The following is a 15,249-nucleotide window of genomic DNA, read 5'->3' as shown; positions in this document are numbered from 1 at the left end:
CTTAATTCTGAGGTTTTGGCTTTTTTTTTTTTTTAACTGGTCTCTGTGCAAGGCCCCTTTAACTCACCCTTCATTAAAAAGAATGGATAAATACATTATGGTATAGACATACCATCCACCAATGGAAGCAAACTGCATCTATACACCATAGCATAGACGAGTCTCATAAACAAGATATTAAGTAAAGGAAGGCAGGCACAAAACATTATATTCTGTATATTTCCATCTATATGTAAAGTTGTGTCAAATATCTAAAATGCAGTAGGAGTTTAGTAAATGGTAACTATGTGGTGGAATAAATGAATGATCTCCCCTTGGCCTATAATACAGTTTTTCTACACCCAAATCAAAGCTTCCAGCAAAATAGTTTTTTTCATCTTTATACTCATACACTTATGATTCCCTATATCACAGAATTTATTACCATGACTGCAATTATCTTTCAACACTATTTTTTGGTTCATTTATCTTTGTAATTTTAATCTCACCTCCCCTTCCTCCCTCTGTCTACCATAGTTTTCTGGCACATAGCCTGTGACATGGACTTGTGTAACAATAAAATTGTTTTTTGAAAGTATAAATAAGTTATTTAGCCCTAGGATTTAAAGTCCTCCATAATGTATCTTTCAAATATTATTTTCTATTAAGTCTCTGTTTCTATTCATCCAGGTGCTCCATTAAATATGAAAATCTTTTCTTCATATTCTTTCTACAACTTTTTCTCCATCAAGGTCTTTCAAAATTCTCTTCAGTTAAAATATTTTTTTTTCCTGATCTCTTGAACAAAATATGATTTCTCCCTACGTGGTAAAGTGCTTTTCATATACCTTATTTGCATTTATATAACAGCAGTTTGTATAGTTTTCTTATTCTCTGTACTGGAGTGTTAAGCTACTTAAAGTCTGGGACAATTTATTAATAATTCATTTTGCCCTTCATTGCCTAGTTCAGTACGTTTCACATGGCAGGAATTTGGTAGAACTAAACTAAATTCCACTGACTTGTATTAGATAAATATACTCTGAAGTAAAGTACTGTTACATGATAAAAATTAAAATATAGTAGAAGGAGACTTGGAGATTTTGGAAGCAACATTGAGCAATGAGATCTGGTGAGTTGAATTATAAATACATTCATTATGGATTAAGTGAATGGTGTTCTGATTAGTGTTGAAAGGCAACACTTCTTAAATTATCCATGATGAAAAACTAGGCTTTCTAATTTCCAACTCATTGCAGAGCAATATTCTCTTAAAATATAGTAAATACATTAACGGTAAAATTTAAAAAATCAGGTGGTATGAAGTGCAAGTCTAACTTTTTGTTATTAGATGCAACAGACATAAAATTTTATTTCAAGAAATATAATTGAAATATCTATTACATGAGCAAATACAAGAGAATTATAAAACTATACCTATTGTTCTCCAAAAACTTGTGTACTGGTGATTGATACTGAATATTGTATGTTAAATTTTGTTGTTCTATGAATATAACTAAATAAAAGTGATATAGCAATTGCTCAAATTAAATATCTATATAAAACAATTTGAATAAATACCACTTGTAGCAATATTTAACGTTTTTCATGTATCAAGTGAGATTGCTTTTTTGGTTAACTTATCAAATCTAAGTAAGATTGATGACGATACTACATGCACTGCAAATATACATAAATAGTTTTTGCAGTTTATTTTCATAGAAGAATAGAGAAACCAGCCTCAGAGAAATATGTTGTTAGAACTAGAAGAAGAGACTTTAACTTTATTAACTTCAGATTAGTTTTCATTTTTCTCCAAAATGAAGCAAGCAAAGCAATTTTAAAATTCACCTTTAGTCCTTCATTTGTAGACAGTTCAATAATTTAATTTGTAATACTACAGTTTAATTTTAAATTAACGTTTGATGAAAGAGATGGGTTCTGTATCCATGAGTCTCTTATATATAGATGTTCTTTTTTCTTTTTTGTAAAAATTGCATTATTATAAAATAAATCCCAGACAGAAAAATTCACAAAACAAATGTACAGCTTAAAGAACTATTGTAAGACAAATAACTATGAGCTCATGAAACAGATTATTACCAGTCATCCCAGAAGCACCTCTAAATATCCAGTTCCATAATGAATCCTTCCTTCTTTCCATAGACAATTGTAACAATTGTTTCCTTGTTTTAAAAAAGTGTTTTATTATACAAATATGAATTCCTAGAAAATATAGCTTAATCATGTCCATTTAAAATTAATATTTTAAAAAAATTCTTATTCTATGTATCCCTCATCTATGTTTTTCTTTGTCTTAACAATTTATTTTTAAAGGACTCTGCTATTTGACCTAGAGAGTTTTCCACAGTCAGGATTTTGCTGGCTACACACTTAGAGTGGTTTTCAGTATGATTCTCCATCCTTTGTATTTTCTGAAAATTAGCAACTAGATCCAGAGGTTTAATGAAACAGAAGTTTTGGCCTTTTGTCATCATTATAGGTCCTGTTGGGCAAGATTAGAGGAGAAATAAACTGGAAATTTCTCCATTTATAATGTTGATGCTTAACACCAAGATTTATTAATTCACTGTGAATGGAGTTATAAAATGGTGATATTTTAATTCTATCATTTCTTTACTGACATTAGAACTTTTTTTTATTAAAAGACACTCTAATTTAGCCATCTGCTAATACAATTCATAAAGGGGGCAATGATTGTTCCTGCCTTCCAGGAGCACAGTATACAGTAGGGAAGGCATACAGGTATACAACTCATTATAACACAAAACAAAGGTTCGAACTTGCAGCAAAGTAATCTGTTTTATTTTTATGGATCCAGCGGGACTTCACAGTATAGGTGGCACTTAGTCTGAGGCTGGAAAAGAGGTAGTTTTCAACATATGAGATTCCTGCAGGTGAAAATGGACAGGAATGGCCACCCAAACTGATAGCATATTCCCAGTACCCAGAAATGGCATTGTAAATAAGACTTCATTTTCCTTGTTTTTTTGACCAAATAATGAGTTGCTATTGTCAAAATAACTGTATTAGTAGGTTTATGCATTGAAATAGACTTAAATATATTTGTATGAATGGATAGAAAAGATGAAATAAAAATAGGGAATGTGAAAACGATTTAATAATACTCTTTTTTGTTACCTCCCTTCCCCTTTTAGGTTCTGTTTGGCATCTGAGCATGATGTGAAGGGTAAGAAGGTGTTCAGCTAATACCCCAGTCCTGCCACAAGTCCACTGTAGCAGTTAGAATATCAAATTGATCAGAACAATTCTTAGGTCACATATGTCCACAGATTCAAGCAGGCTTCAATACAGAGGTGACTTTTAATCTGAGCTTGGAAAAAATGAGTAGGATTTCAACAGGTGTGATTTCATGAGGCAAAGAAAGTCAAAGTATGCCTCACACTGATACTATATGGAGGTACACCCAGGAATGATATTACAAAAATGAATCTTCCGTTTCTTACCATGCTACCTTGCCATAGGGCTGCTCCCAACATGGCAACTGACTTCTGTTTGAGCGAGTGGTGAGAGGACAAGAGAGACAGAGCAGATAGGGGAGGGACCAAGATGAGACTCACAGTGACTTTTACAACCTCATCTCCGATGCAGCCTGCAATGACTTCTGCATGTTCTGTTGGACATGCAGACCAACTCTGGCATAATATGTTAGGCTGTGGAAACCAGGAGGGGAGGAGGGAACTGTGAGGGACAAATTGTTGGTGTCTATCCCACTGGGTCGATAGTGAATGGTCCCACACCGTTCACTGGGGCCAGGAAAGCGGGACAATGCCATCTTTCATTTGAAACACATCTGGAAGCTGGGTTTTCAAATAATTCCCCCTAAGAAGGGAAGAACTGTTTCCAGGGTAAGAAAATAGAGCTGGGTCAATCCTCACCCACTGCCCCCTCCTCTCACCCCTACACACACACACTCCACACAATGTCAAATTCAAATCCTATTTAATTCTGTGCCATCTTTTCATTTCTTTTTCTGCTTCTGCTTCACCTTCTTCTGGCTTACAAATCAAATAGTCAAAAACTCTCTGACTCAAATGTAAGATTTGTATATTCAAAATATAAACTCAGCATTTTCCCATACATTTTTATTGGCATTGTTATCTTGTGTGTTTTTGCGTGGCTAACACATAAGAAATTTAGTTTCACATCAATTACTGAAATAAGAGGAAGCAAACATACTGTTGTTAAGAGTCCTACTTTCACTTCAGCCCCTCAAATGCATATTTTTTATGAAAACACAGGCAGGAAATATAAGTTATAATGTGTTACCATATTTGTTCATTTGCTTTTAGAGACACTTTTTTAATGACAGTTCTCTCTTTAAAACAATTAGAAGTTTTGTTTTTGTATCTTACGTGAAAGACTGTGATCAGGTTGGGTTAAATGGAAGAATCTGATTATTTCACACTAAGCTGCCTGGTTTTAGCATTTTTGGAAAAGAAACTTACGGAGCTGAACTTCAGTATCTTTCAAAGTACTGAAATAAGTCTTCTTCCTACTTTATTTGTAAAGTTAAGCATTTGTGGAGCCACAAACGTGTGTGTGTATCATGTGAAATTCTAAATAAAGCCACCAAGGGGAGCTCTAATCAAGATGATACAATTTGTAGGCTCTGCTCCACATCCCTTTTAGTTTGATGAAGTTAACCAGAATTTATTTTGAAACATTAATCTTGAGTTTTATCCTTTAGAAAGCTGAAAAATATGGTTTGCCTTAAATTTACAAGAATTGTCATTATTGTTTCACTGTTATGTCACACATTTTCTGATGTTTGAGAGTTCTGAAGTGGGAGTGGACCCGTTTACTCACCACACAGACATATAGACTAGGGGTCCTGAAACATACACTAAAATGTAAATAAACTAAATCTCTATATTTATCTAAAATTAATATAATTTATTTTATGGACATAATGATATTTCTTTTTTTTTTGTAAATTTATCATAACTTCAAACTTATCAAAAGAAAGACAAAAATAATAAAAAGGACTCCTATAAAACATTTACTCCAGTGCATCAATTGTTAACATTTGCCCAATATTTTTATATCAGATTTTTTTTAACCATTGAGAGTAAGTTGTAGATACCCTGATAATTTACTTCTACATACGTCCACTTGCATCTTAAGAATAAGGACATTCTATTATACAAAGTTACTTACAAAAATCAGGAAATCTATTATGTGACTGAGGCAACCTTAAATACAATACGATTTTAGATACTCTGCTTTTATCTTTACGTATGTTACTGAACATATATACTAAGAAAGATGAGTACTTGGAAGACTTTATTTCCTAAGATTGCGGTGACTCTTTCGGGGATTGAATATTGTGGGGAAAATGTGTTTTTATGATACTTGTGAGACACGAAAGGGGCAGGGCACAGCCATTCAAAAAATGCTACAGCAATTAACATCAAAATGGTGGAAGATTCAACCCCCAGTAGGCCCTGAGGCTCAAGATGGAGGGAGATTTGACTTCCAGTAGAGTTTCATTATACGCCCATTGTAATATATTAGCATGGTGAATAACATGCCCACAGGCGCCATGACCGTCCCAAGGCTAGCCACAAAAGGTCAAAGAGTGGGAAATGGCCAACTTGCTGGTAATCCCAGCTCCTTCCCCAGACTAGTTACACTGGTCCTTCCACTTATTAGCATATGAAGCCACTGAGCCCATAAAAACTGGCAACACGGTGCCTCGGGGCCACCGCTGCCCTCTCTCTCTCCCTCTTTGGAGTCGGCCTGCGCTCTGTCTACGGAGTGTGTACCCAACTCCCACACCTCGTGGCCCTTCTCTTGCCTTTTCGATGTATCTCTCTAAATAAATCTACCTTTACTCAACTGTGGCTCATTCTTGAATTCTTCCCTGTGCGAAGCCAAGGACCCACACTTGGTGGGGCACGTCCCAGGGGCTGTACTGAAGCCTGGGACACGGCCCTCCTCCTACCCCACATTCGCTTTTCCTGCATCTCTTGAGGCACTGGTAAAACTTGGGGTTGTGAAGAGTGAAAAGAATGCTTTAAACTGGGTGCCTTGTAATGCATTTGGGAAATCCCAGAGAAAAGAGATGTGATTATGGGCTCAGCATTACTTGGAAAGAACTTTCTTAACTGGAAACAATTTTTCTCCTCCGTGAGGAAAGGAACTGCACCTCAGAAAAACATTGATTAAATCAGGAAGGCGCCTAAAAGATCTCGAATTTTTTATTTTGTGAACAATAAAACTCTGATCTATTTGTGTTAAGTCAGACCATGACTGTTAACTGTCGGCTGGTCTTGCGCTCTTTAGCATACCTCTGGGTACTTAACCTTGATCTCCATTCCTTTCTTATTTTAATGCAGCAATCTTTGCAAACCATCTGCTTCTCTTTCTGATGATTTTTCTAGTTTATTTTTTAAAAAGAAAAAAAAATTTAAATGCACTTTATTCTATCACAAAATGCGTTTAGTGTTAAAATATTTTGATTGAGAATGAACTTTTAGTTTTAAGAAACACACCAAAAAAATTATGAATTTTGTCCCCCTTTGTTTCCTGGGAAATAGGAAAAATTAGATCTATCAGAAAAAGAAAGCTTATGTTTTAACAGACTCAGTAGTTTGTGATTCATTATGTCACAAAAAACTATTCCACTTCAGAAAAAAACTATCCTATTATTTTTAGCAATATTTGGATACAGTAACCTAAGATTATCCTCTGGATTTATAGCAGAATCTGGGCAACAACGGTGTGTTAAATATGAACTATATAACTTCCTTGGCACCGCACATTAGATGGCCATGTTATCATGTATATCTAAAGTTTTAAATCTACCTCTAAGCAATACTGCAAAAATACTGCTGCTTTTTTATTTTTACAGTTCAAAAACGTAAGACCTATAACGCAATGCTACTGTGCAGTTTAAAGGTGATTTTGTGCAAGAGATCACTTCTGTGTGGTTATGTATGTGCTGTGTTTGAAAGTCATCTTGTGACAAGTTTACACTTCTTATACAAAGCCTCAGATGCTTTTATCTTTTTAAACTAAAATTAAAATGGTGCATTCAACTTCGGTAATTTTTCAATGAAATCTGTTGAGCTCATGGAAAGATATGAGCAATAGAAGTAGGAATTCTATTTTATGGCTTATTAGACCGTCCAGTGGAAATGAAAAATCTTTTATTATAAGTATTTTAAAAATAACAGTGAAACAACCACTAAATTCCATTATAGAGAGGTGGTACCGAATGTAATTTGACTGGAAATAGTGCTTGGCTATTGAGAATTGGGTGGCTTTTAGGAAAACAATTCCTTTGGCCTTAAGGAAAGTACTACTCAGATATGGCCCGAAGCTCAACACCCGGACCACCTGCACCAGCAGCACCGGCAAGCCCTGCAGACTTGTTAGAAATGCAGAGTCCCAGGCAAAGCTTCTGAATCAGATTTTCCGTAGGTGGGACCCAGCAGTCCGAGAGTCAAAAAACTCTCCAATCACTCCTACACCTACTAAAGTTTAGGAAGCTCTGCCTTAGATTTCCCACTGAAAATGAGAAGTTAGATTACATTACTGACCAAAGGCACTTAAATTCAATAGCTTAAGTTAAATAGTTAAGTTAAATAGCTTGTTAATTATAAGTGAATAATTGATAAGTAATGATGAGTACATAAAATTAAGTGAATCTAATTTTACCTTGTAACTTGCTGATTAAGTTATATTTTAATACTTCAGAGGCATAAAGAGTTGAAACTATTACTTCAATAAGGTGTTCTAATATCACATGTTTATACTTTGTTAGGGTTAATTTAGTGACTCTCATTAATGTGCTTTTTCTAATTAAACTTTTTAAATTAAAAAACTTGTGCTTTTATTTTTAAATTAATTTTTACTTTTAAAATAAGCTTTTTTTTCTTTCTTAGATAAATACAGATTCACATACAGTTGTAAGAAATAGTACAGAGCAATTTCATGTTTCCTTTATCCCATTTCCCCCAATGGTAACATCTCACAAAACTGTAATACAATATCATAACCGGGATACTGACATTGATGGAGTCAAGACACAGAACATTTCTAGCACCACCACGATTCCTCTCGTTGCCGTTTTATAGCCACATCCACTTCCCTCCTGTCCCCAGTGATTTCCGTAAATCCTGGTAACTATTATCTGTTTTCCATTTCTATAATTTTGTCAGTGGTAGATTGTTCAGTTCTGTAAATGGAATCAGACAATACATAACCTTTTCGGATCAGCTTTCTTCACTCAACAGAATTCATCCAGGTTGTTGTGTGTATCAATAGCATGTTCCTTTTTATTGCTAAGAGGTATTACGTGATAAGGCAGCACCACAGTGTGTTTATCCATGGTTAAATGTTTTTTAAATCATTCACTCATTGAAAGCTATCTTGTTTCCAGCTTGGGGCTGCTAGGAATAAGGCTGCTAAATGCTCATGTGAATGTTTTAGTGTGAACCAGTCTTCGTTTCTCAGTGATAAATGGCCAGGAGTGCTGGGTCCTATGGTAACTACATGTTTAGTTCCTTTCTAAGGAACTACCAGACTCTTTAACAAAGTGACTAAACCATTCGCATTCCCACTGGAATGTATGAACAATTGAGTTTCTTGGCAAGCTTGTCAACATTTGGTCTTGTCATTTTTATTACATTGAAAAAAACTTCTGTCCTTTTCATAGTTGTGTGGTATCGTATGGTTTTAGCTTTCTTTTTCCTAATGGTTCACAATGTTGCTCACTTTTTGATGTGTTGATTTGCCCCCTGAATATCTACTTTAGTGATGCTCTCCAGATCTTTGCTCTTCATTTAACTGGATTATCTGCTTTTCACTGTTGAGTTTTGAGAATACTCTATATATTTTACACACTAGTCTTAGGTTGAGTATGAGGTTGTAAATGCTTTCTCTCACACTGTAGCTTATCTTTTTGTTTTCTGAACAGGATCTTCCATAAAGCAAAAATTTTTAAGTTTGATGAAGCTTCATTTATCAATTTTTCTTTTTATGGATCATGTGTGTAGTGCCAAGTTTAAGAACCTTTTGCCTAGCCCCAAATCTTAAATATCTTCCCTTCTATTTTTTTCCCTGAAACTTTCATAGTTTATGCTCTATATAGAAATCTTTTCTTTTTTCTTTTCTTTTCTCCCCCCCCCCTTCTTTCTTTTTGCCTATAGATGTCAATTGCTCTGGGAATGTGTTGAAAAGGCTATCCTCTACTGAAAACCTACTGAATTGCTTTGAGCATGAATTTTTTTATAAACCACATTTAAAGAGAGTGGTAATTACCAGAATGAACATGGAACTAAGAAAAATAAAACATCAAGGAGTTATCAGAGAGAAATAAAGGGAATGGACCAGGGCCAGGAGAACGTTTGTTTGTCATGCCAGCCTGTGTGCTTAGGAGAACAAAAAGAAGGAAAAGAAATTTAAAAAATACCTTTGAAGGAGGATTAATCCGGATGAATTAATTATACTAAGAAATGGAGAAAGAAAGGTTCCAATCCCTATAAAACCTTAGAAAACATTAAAAGTATGTCTCTAGGGAGCCGTAAGGAATTCTGGTAAAGATGGGTACTTATCTTTCCTCTTTATTCTGTAGTAGGCAGCCTCCATGTGGGTGTATGACAGACAGTCCTTTGAGGTGTGAGACCAAAGTATTAGAAGTTCTTTTTTTTAAAAATTATTTGTAGGCATAAAAGATTATCAAATGTAAGTAGTATAGAGTAGTGATTTGGTTAATATCACCCAAGCTAAGAAATAATATATTACCTATCAGAATTCTGAAGTCCCCATGTGTTCTTTACCTTGTCAATCCTTTTTTTCTGTCAGATTGAAAACCACTATCCTGGAGAGAAGGGTATAGCTCAGTGGTAGAGCATGTGCTTAGCATGCACGAGGTCCTGGGTTCAATCCCCAGTACTTCCATCAAATAAATAATAAATAAATAAATAAATAAATACCTAATTGCCTCCCTCCCCCTCCCAAAAAAGAAAACCACTATCTTAACTTTGTGCTTATAATCTTTTTCATCATAATTGTACATGTTTTCATTCCTGAACTATAGTTTCATTTTATATGTTTACGATGAAATTACACTGTCTATTGTATTTCTCAATCATAATTAAGTTTTTAAAATCAGTTCATGTTGTCATAATGTACTCATTTTCAACACTGTGTCATACTCTAGCCTATGAATATGAGAGAGACCTTTAATCCATGCTTCTTTTAATGGATGATAATGCTCTTCCCAGGTGTCTGCTAATGTAAGGCCATTGATATTTTTGAAGAGGTCTCCTGCAGCTTATAAATAGCGAGAACTTATCTAGAGTCTATTCCCAGGAGTAGGATTTCTAAGTGTTTTGCATAGCTTCAAGTTTATTAGATAACGCCAAATTGCTTTCTAGGCTTATTAGGCCATATTGCATTGTCACAGGCAGTTCATCAGCCTCTGGTTGTTCTGCCTCTTTTCTAATACTTGACATTTTCCGATGTTAAAATTCTTACCTAGCCTGTGTACATGTGAAATGGTGTCTTACTGTGATTTTATTTTGCATTCCTCTTATTTTGAAAGAGGTAAGGCAAAACTTCATATACTTATTACTGTTCCTTCCCATATACTATGTCTGCAAGATTTTGCAGATTTTTAATAGAGTTGCTTGTCTTTTGCTTGCTGATTTATAGAAGTTCTTTGTATAATATATAATAGATGATATATGATAACATGATACCCACATACATGTACATATATACCAGTTGTGTCTTAAACATCTGAAAACGTTTTCCCTATTTGTGGCCCCCTGGGATTTAATCATTCAGTCAACAAGGATTGGTGGGGGACCTGCTGTGGGCCAGTCTCTTGGTAAACAGTGATGAATAAGATAGATTAATAAAGTCCTGCTCTTAGGTTACTCATTACTTTTTGACTCTAGATGCTGTCATCAAGGCTTTCAGATGGCACCCTGGATGTGAAAACTGAACTCAACTTTTCCCAGTAAACACTTGATATCCCCTCAGGATTCAGTGCATTCTCAGCACTGGACTGAGACCCCTGTCTTCAGCTGAAAATTCTTCTTGGCCAAACACCAGTCTCTGAGATCTCTGCTCTCCTTATCTGATGCATATCTAAGCAGGGCCACTTCAAACATCCCTAGAAAGGGAAGAGTGCAGAGTGCATAGAGCATGGTTGGTTGGATGGCTTACCAAAGTAGCAGAGTTGACGTATATTCAACCCACACCTCGGGCTCAAGGAATATTTGCTGATTTTATTCTGGGGTGAACACTGGCTTGTTTTTTAATCTGTTCACTTTTCTTTCATGATTAGATTAATTTTCATCTTATATTTATTGATGATCTGTATAATCTTTTTGACATACTAGATTGACCACTGCATTAAACATTGGAAACACTTCTGCTAGTCAATTCATTCAGCTGAACTATTGGCCTTAAGATATATTTAAGATTGAGTTCTGGGAGAGTTCCTGTCAAGACGGTGGAGTGGCAGGACCACAAGCTCGCTCCTCCTCACGACTACAATGAAACCACAACTGACTGCTAAACAGCCATTGAAAAAAGACTGGAACCTAGCAAAAAAGATCTTCTGCAACTGGAAACATAAAGAGGGAACCACAGCAGGATGGTAGGAGGGCGTGTTCATGATATAATTGGGCCCCATACCCCCCAGGTGGGCGACCCACAAGCTGAAGATTTGTTAAGTTGCAGAGGCCCTCCCAGAGGAGTGAGAGCTCTAAGCCCCACGTCAGGCTCCCCAGCCCAGGTCCTGGCATTGGGATGAGAAGGAGACCCCAGAACATCTGATTTTGAAGGCTGGGGCTTGGCTCTGGGAGCCTCACGGGACTGGGGGAAATGGAGACTCTATTTGCTTGAGAAGCATACACGGAAACTCACGTGCACCAGGTTCAAAGGCAGAGGCAGTGATTTCATAGGAACGTAGGCCACACCTGCCTGCTGGATGTGGAGGGTCTCCTGGGGATGTGGGGGGTGGCTGTGGCTCACCCAGGGGACATAAAAGCTGGTGGTGGACATTCCAGGGGTGTTAATCTACATGAGCTTTCCTGGAGGCTGACACCTTGATTTGATCATTAGCACCAAGACCTAGCCCCACCCAGCAGCCTGTAGGGAAGCCTCAGGCCAAACAACATACAGGGTGGGAACACAGCCACACCCATCAGCAGACTTCCTAAGCCACAAAGGCCTCTAGACACAGCCCTACCCACCAGAGGTCCAGGACCAAGCTTCCCCTAGCAGTGAGGAGGCACTGGCTCCTCCTGCCAGGAAACCTGCATAAGCCTCTAGTCCAGCTTCATCCACCAGGGGCAGACACTAGAAATAAGAAAACAATAATCCCAAAACATGTGGAAGGAATCCACAAACACATAGAAAGATAGACAATATGAGGCAGCAAAGGAATATCTCCCAGGCCAAGGCACAAGATAAAATCCCAGAAGAAGGAATAAGTGATGAGGAGATAGGTAATTTATCTGAGAAAGAGATTAAAGTAATTATGGCCAAGATTTTCAGAGAACTCAAGAGGAGTATAGGTGCACAGAGTGAAGTTTTTAGCAAAGATTTGGAAAATATAAAGAATACCCAAACAGAGTTGAAGAATAAAATCACTGAAATGAACAATACACTAGAAGGAACCAAGAATAGACTAAATGAGGCAGAAGAACAGACAAGTGAGCTAAAAGACAAATTAGTGGAAATCACTACTTCAGAACAGAAAAAGAAAAAAGAATGAAAAGGAATGAGGATAGTTGAAGAGAACTCTGAGACAACATGAAGCACTCTAATATTCTCATTATAGGGGTCCCAGAAAGAGAAGAGAGAGAGGAAGGACCTGAGAAAATTTTTGGAGAGATAATAACTGAAAATGTCCCCAACTTGGGAAAGGAAACAGTCACCCAAGTCCTCGAAGTGCAGAGAGTTCCGCACAGAATCAACCCAAAGAGGAACACACCAAGGCACATAATCATCAAATTAAGAACAATTAAGGATAAGGAGAAAATATTAAAATTAGCCAGAGAAAAGCAACAAATAACTTACAAGGGAACTCCCATAAGGTTATCAGCCGATTTTTCAGCAGAAACTCTACCCACCAGAAGGGAGGGGTGCGCTATATTGAAAGTGATGCAAGGGGGAAACTTACAACCAAGAACACTCTATCCAGCAAGGCTCTCATTCAGACTTGATGGAGAAATCAAAAGCTTCACACATAGATAAAAGCTAAAAGATCTCAGCATCACCAAACCAGCTTTACAACAAATGTTAAAGGACCGTCTCTAGTCATCAAACCATAAGGAAAGAGAAAAGAAGAAAGAGAAAAAAAAAAAAGAGAGAGACCTACAAAAGATTGCTTTGTTATTTGGGGTCTTTTTATAGGTCCTTATAAATTTTGGAATTGTTTGTTCTAGTTCTGTGAGGAATGTCATGAGTATTTTGATGCGGGTTGCGTTGGATCTGTGGATTGCTTTGGGTAGTGAGGCCATTTTGATAGTATTGATTCTTCCAATCCAAGACCACAAGAAATCTTTCCATTTCTTTGTGTCATTTCAGCTTTCAGAGTATAGGTAACCTCCTTGGTTAAGTTTATTTCTAGGTATTTTGTTGTTTTTGATGTAATGGAAATGTCTCTGCCAGTTATCAAATTCTGGTTTTTGAAGTGGCAAAAAAAAAATAGCTTTCTTTCTTATGCGTGAGTTGTATTCCATTATATTTATACATATATATATATATATATATATATATATATATATATATATATATATATATGTATATGCTGCATCTTCATTATCTGTTTAACTATTGATGTACATTTAGGATGCTTCCATATCTTGGCAGTTACAAATAATGTTGCTGTTAATAGCAGAGTGTATGTATCTTTTTGAGTTAATTCTTATTTTGTGCTTGCTTTTATTCCTTTGATAACTGTGTAAGTTTAAAAAGCTAAAGCTCTAAACATTCTTAGAAACAATGAACAGTATATATATGTAAATTAAAAAATATGTGTGTAGTAAAAAAAAAATATCTATCAAGCCATGAAAGACGTGGAAGAAACTTAAAAGACATATTACTAAGTGAAAGAAGCCAGTCTGAAAAGGCTACAAACTGTATGATTCCAATCAAATGACATTCTGGAAAAGGCACAGCTACAGAAACAATAAAACAATCATGGTTTCCAGGGATTTGGGGAGATGGAGGGAGGGAGAAATGAATAGATGGAGCACAAGGGATTTTTAGGGCAATGAAATTATTCTGTATGATACTATAGTGGTGGCTACATATCATTTAGCATTTGTCAAAACCCATAGAATGTACAACGTCAAGAGTGAACCCTAATGTAAACTATGGACTTTGGTTGATAATAATGTGTCCATGTTGGTTCATCGATTATACCAAATATGCCACACTGATGAGGGATGTTGAGGATAGGGGAGTGTATATGTGTGGGTGGGGAGGGCTATGTGGGAACTCTGTATTTTCTGCTCAATTCTGTTGTGAACCTGAAACTGCTCTAAAAGAATAAAGTCTATCAAAACAAATGAACAAACAAACAAACAAAAAGATATATTTAAGATTATCTTCAGGCTGATTTTACAAAGATGATTAACCTATGTTCAATTACAAAGAGTAAGCCATTAATTTACACAAGAAAAAATTCCAGCTTAATTCTCTCTTTATTAGAGGGCATTACATACAGAAAATTCTCAGCAGATGTTTTTTCCCCATCTTATACTCCTGGAGGTACGCCATCTTTCCTGACTCTTATAGCCTCTCAACTTAATGCCTACTCCATGGCTCCCAATAGTTTTTTCCTTGCTTAAATGTGCTCTTGAGCTCCATTTTGCAACCACTGTTTTGCTGTCAGCACTGGTGATCAGCTTGTACTGCCGCCAAGTATATAGGTATTATGTAAAATATTATATATATATATCATAAATTACATACACACACACATATATTTTACCACCACTGTCAGCCGCTCTGGTTTATGACATTCTGCCTTAGAACCGGACCACCCTAAACATAAATCTCACTCTTATTCCTCAACACACACAACTTTACCCTGTGGAACACTTCATTTTCTTGAATATATTTTAAATTTATACCATGTTTATGTTATTTAGCTCTTCTCAAAACTAGAGTCCATTTTCTTTATGCCTGGACTAGAGTACAGGTAATTCATTTTCTGGAAGCCAGTATGAAGTTCTGGATTGTTTTTTCCAT

General features: G+C 36.1%; 1 pseudogene; it reads left to right on the top strand.

The window, feature by feature from the left end:
• LOC106730834 overlaps positions 1-15,249 on the top strand; it is a 128,657-nt pseudogene that overhangs the window by 7,621 nt on the left and 105,787 nt on the right.

This window comes from Camelus ferus, chromosome 5 (assembly GCF_009834535.1).
Source record: "Camelus ferus isolate YT-003-E chromosome 5, BCGSAC_Cfer_1.0, whole genome shotgun sequence".
NCBI lineage: Eukaryota > Metazoa > Chordata > Mammalia > Artiodactyla > Camelidae > Camelus > Camelus ferus.
This window is presented reverse-complemented; position numbering and strand designations above follow the sequence as displayed.